The following is a 5,608-nucleotide window of genomic DNA, read 5'->3' as shown; positions in this document are numbered from 1 at the left end:
TTCTAAAACTAAACTATGACTAATGGTAACTAACATGTGTTTCCCTCTTCATTCCTTGGGTTAAATAGCATCAGAAATGAGTTGGATTGGGCCCACATGGCTCCTAAAACCGCTGGGGACGATTTCATAATAGTGGGCCACAGACAGAATCGGCGCGCGCGCGCAAAGTGCGCGTGCGCGCCCCTGAACGCGAAGCAACATATGGCAAAATTTATATCATTTCGAAGCCCCGGATGTTAGCTTTCCAACCCAACTGGAACCGCATCATTTGGACCTCTGTAGCTCAAGTTATGGTCACTTAAGTGCGAAGAGGTCGGCTTGACAGCTTTCCGGTTCTTTCATTTCTTCATGAGTTCTCCAACTTTACATGCTTTTTCTTCATTCCCTTGATCCAATCTTTGCCTCCTAAATCTGAAATCACTTAACAAACATATCAAGGCATCTAATGGAATCAAGGTAAATTACATTTGGCTATTTTAAGACCTAAAAAGCATGTTTTCACTCTTAAGCACAATTAAAGGAGAATGTACAAAACCATGCTATTTCATTGAGTAAATGTGGGTGAAAGGTGATAAAATCCCCAAAAATCAATATAAGATAAACCCTAAAAATGGGGTTTGTCACCTAGCTGAGGTCCCATGGCTGGACGATGATGTGCGACCACCACCCCCTGATGCAGATGACAGGGAGGTTACTATCCCCTGGGGTGGTTGGGTGCACGAGAGGCCACCTGCCAGACGCCGCTCTCGGGCCAGAGCTGTCATGGGGACACCTTCACCATCAGCCCCTACAGCTGCCCCATCATCCTCTACAGCCGCAGCTCCTTCATCATCTACAGATCCGCCAGCAGCACCTGAGCCTACTTATCTCCTGGTCCAGCATCTTTTCCGGTTCTTAGAGCGTGAGAGACGCCATGTCAGACGCCGTTTGGATCGGATGGACCAGGCACTGATTTCCTTAGGTGCTGAGCTACCTCCACTTCCCGATTCTCCGGCCTCCGATGAGCAGGATCATCAGGAGGAGGATGCGGAGGCACCAGTTCAGCAGAATGCCCCTGACACTACAGAGCCACCACGGACCCATGAGGTGCCGGTCCCACAGCCAGAGCCAGAGCCTATCGTTGTACCTCCCACTGATCCTCCGGTTTAGCATCGAGGACGATGCTTGGTTTTAGAGTGTGGGGGGGCACCGGTAGCATTATTTGGGAACCGGTGAACTTTTCAGCCTAGTTATCCTATTTTGCACATTTTTGTATATATTTTGATGCATTTCTAGTTTGCTTTAGACACTTTTATTGCTTATTTTGGATTTTAGATATTTTGATGCTCTTGGATATCTTTAGATATTTTGGATGATAGATTCCGTACTTTTAGTTGGATTTTTATTTTTCTTTATACATTTTTGTTTATCTTTACTTTTAGTTGTGGTTGTGATTAGAAAGCATACTTTGAATTGCAAAATACTTAGTCACCCTTTTTGCATAAGAAATTGATTTTAAGTAAAAGAAAAGGGTGAACTAAGAAAATTTTTGAATTTTTCAATCACAACAATGCTTAGTCAAACATTGAAAGTTTCCAAGAAGTTTAAATATAGGGCATTAACCCAATTGATTGAAAGAAAATTTTTGGTAAAACTTGCTTGAATTTCATACTTTGTGAATCATGTATTGAATTGAGAACACAAGCTTGTGAGATTTGAGCCTATTGATGTGGTTACATTTTATAACCACTTATTTTCCATTCTTGTGTGAAATTGTTCTCTTTCTATGATTGTAATCCTTGATTTGCTTGATTCTATATGTCTATTTATTTCTTGTGTTTATGCATTTGTATGATTGAGGCCATTACTTCATTAGCCACTTACCCAAATAGCCAACCTTTTATTCTCCATTGTTAGCCAATTTTGAGCCTATGCTTAACCAACTTATTCTCAATTTAGCACATTACAAGCCCAAGGCGGAAAACCAATAAAAGTCCTTGTTTGGATCTTTAATTAGCCTAGGCTAGTGAGAGTGTTTATCATTCAAGTTGGTGAGGCTTGGGAACATTGAATGGGATAAAAGGGGTAGTACACTTTCATGTTTAAGAATTGGGTACATACTCATGTATTGATCAAATGAATAGACCTTATGTATTGATACTCTTGTATATAGTTTGACAAAAGAAAAAGAAATGAAAAAAAAAGAGAGAGAAATAAAAGTGAAAATGAGAAAAACAAAAAGAATAGAAAAAAAAAGAATAGAAAAAGAAAGAAAAAAAAAGAAGAAAAAGAAAGAAAATAATAAAAAGGGGACAAAATGCCCCAAAGTGAAGTCAATAAAAAAGGAATCAATGCATAGGTGTCATGAATCAAATAGGAAATGCATGAATATGTAAGAAAAAAGTGAAGAATGGGTAGTTAGAATAGTTCGAACTTGTATAGGTCATTATATAGTTAGGTGGGGAAGTCTATGTTAATCAAAGATTCAAATCCTAGTCCACTTAACCATAAATGATCCTACCTTGACCCTAACCCCATTACAACCTAAATGAAAGACCTCATGATGAATGTATGCATGCATTGAATAAATGTTGATTGTTAGAAGAAAATCAAATTTTGGAAAGCTTGATTAGAAGAGAATTGAGCGAATTGACCCTTAAACACTTGAGTGAATAGAGCGGATACACATATCCGGTGAGGGTTCAAAAGTTCAATTACATGTGTTCACCCATATTATCTATATTCTTGCAAGTTTAAATTCTTTTTGATAATTCAACACAATTGTGGTTTGGAATTAATTCCTATTACCTAGCCTTGTGCTTACACATGCTCTATTGGCAATTTGATATGTTTGAATTAAGCATTTGCATTTACTTTAGGTAGTTGCATTTAGATAGGACTCATATAGTTTAGTTGCATCCAACAAATGTCATAACCCTTAGTTCCTTCTTATTTTAGCATGAGGACATGCTAAGGTTTAAGTGTGGGGAGGTTGACAAACCCCAATTTGACGGTTTGTTTTGTATTGAATTTAGAGTGTCTTGATAACCTTTTGTCACATTTAGCCTAGAAATTACCATGGTTTTGTTATCTCTCCCATATTTGTGCTTAAGTGTAAAAACATGCTTTTTAAGCCTTATTTTAATGAATTATAGTTCCTCTTTGATTCCATCCACGGCGGCACCTCTCTTCGATTCTGCCTCTGCCCCAGTCCCGTTTCCCCTTTCCATTCTTGGTTCTTTCCCGCTCCCAGGTTCCTGCTCCAATTTCTGTTCTCGTTAATTGTTCATTTCTGTTAATTACTGTAATTTTCTGTTAGATAGTCTGAATTCAAATGTTGTATATTAAGATTAGTTAGAAATAATTGCGGTTAGGTAGCTAGGGCTGGATAGAGGATTCTAGGCCTGATAAGTGCTCCGTTCGTGTTTATTTTCTGTTTGTTTACTTGTCTGCTAAGTGCCAATTTTGAGTTACTCTGTATGCAATTTGTGCTGCCTAAATGCCTTCTTATTGCTACTGTGATTGGTTGATACTGTAATCATGCTACTTGTGCTATGTTGCTATCCGGAAATGTCCAATTTTAAGCCGGAATGCTGCCCGATTTTCAAAAAATTATGACAAATTGAACTTGGCATATTCATTCTCTAAACCTTTACCTAATGCACACAAGTTCTTAATTGGGCTAATTTCCGTTTTTATCTGACTCCTGGAATTGACATGCACTTGCACCTTAACCCTTTTTACCATTACCTTGAGTCATGAGGATGAACATACCTATTCCTTATAAATTGCGCACATTGTTTGAAACATTGAACTCTTGGTTTATGGCTACGTTTTCTATTTTTTTTTTTACTTACCATCCATGTTTCAACTTTTATTCACATCATATTTGCTTGCCATCTACTTTACATCCTGAACATGTTTTACTCGTTTCGTGCTAAATGCTTAAATGCCTATATTCTATTCTATTTTTTAGGATGTCGGAAAAAGGGAAAAGAAAAGCATCATCTTCCAAAAAAAGGAAGAAAACACCAAACCCCACTTTTGCCTCACTGCTTGCCTATGCTCAAAACCGTGCAGGGAGGTCAGATTTGTCAAGCATCAGTAGTCCTTTGTCAGCCTCGTGTCAGAGTTTTGCTCAGGTCCCTCAATTTCAGCAAGATAATATATGAAATCACAGAAAAACACACAAACTCATAGTAAAGTCCAAAAATGTGAATTTAGCATAAAAACTAATGAAAACATCCCTAAAAGTAACTAGATCATACTAAAAACTACCTAAAAACAATGTCAAAAAGCGTATAAATTATCCGCTCATCACAACACCAAACTTAAATTGTTGCTTGTCCCCAAGCAAATGAAGATTAATTTGGATAAAAAGAAGAGAATATACTATAAATCCCAAAATATCAAGGAATATTAATTCTAATTAGATGAGCGGGACTTGTAGCTTTTTGCTTCTGAACAGTTTTGGCATCTCACTTTTTTCCTTTGAAGTTTAGAATGATTGGCTTCTATAGGAACTTAGAATTTCAGATAGTGTTATTGATTCTCCTAGTTAAGTTTGTTGATTCTTGAACACAGCTACTTTTATGAGTCTTGGCCGTAGCCCTGAGCATTTTGTTTTCCAGTATTACCACCGGATACAAAAATGCCACAAACACATAACTGGGTGAACCTTTTCAGATTGTGACTCAGCTTTGCTAGAGACCCCAGTTAGAGGTGTCCAGAGCTCTTAAGCACACTCTTTTTGTTTTGGATCACGACTTTAACCACTCAGTCTCAAGCTTTTCACTTGGACCTGCATGCCACAAGCACATGGTTAGGGACAGCTTAATTTAGCCGCTTAGGCCTGGATTTTATTTCTTTGGGCCCTCCTATCCATTGATGCTCAAAGCCTTGGATCCTTTTTACCCTTGCCTTTTGGTTTTAAGGGCTATTGGCTTTTTCTGCTTGCTTTTTTTTTCTTTCTAAATTTTTTTCGCAAGTTTTTGCTATTCACTGCTTTTTCTTGCTTCAAGAATCAATTTTATGATTTTTCAGATCATCAATAACATTTCTCTTTTTCATCATTCTTTCATGAGCCAACAATTTTAACATTCATAAACAATAAGATAAAAAATATGCACTGTTTAAGCATTCATTCAGAAAACAAAAAGTATTGTCACCACATCAATATAATTAAACTAAATTCAAGGACAATTTTCGAAATTCATGTACTTCTTGTTCTTTTGAATTAAAAACATTTTTCATTTAAGAGAGGTGAAGGATTTATGGAATTTATTCATAGCTTTAAGACATAGTTACTACATACTAATGATCATGAAGTAGAGACATAAAACATAGATAAAAATGAAAAACAGAAAAAATAAGAACAAGGAATGAATCCACCTTAGTGGCGTCTTCTTCTTGAAGAACCAATGATGTCCTTAAGCTCTTCTATGTCCCTTCCTTGCCTTTGTTGCTCCTCCCTCATTGCTCTTTGATCTTCCCTAATTTCATGGAGAATGATGGAGTGCTCTTGATGTTCCACCCTTAATTGATCCACATTGTAACTCAAATCTTCTAAGGAAGTGTTGAGTTGTTCCCAATAGTTGTTGGGAGGAAAGTGCATCCCTTGAGGCATCTC

Source organism: Arachis duranensis, chromosome 1 (genome assembly GCF_000817695.3).
Source record: "Arachis duranensis cultivar V14167 chromosome 1, aradu.V14167.gnm2.J7QH, whole genome shotgun sequence".
NCBI lineage: Eukaryota > Viridiplantae > Streptophyta > Magnoliopsida > Fabales > Fabaceae > Arachis > Arachis duranensis.
This window is presented reverse-complemented; position numbering follows the sequence as displayed.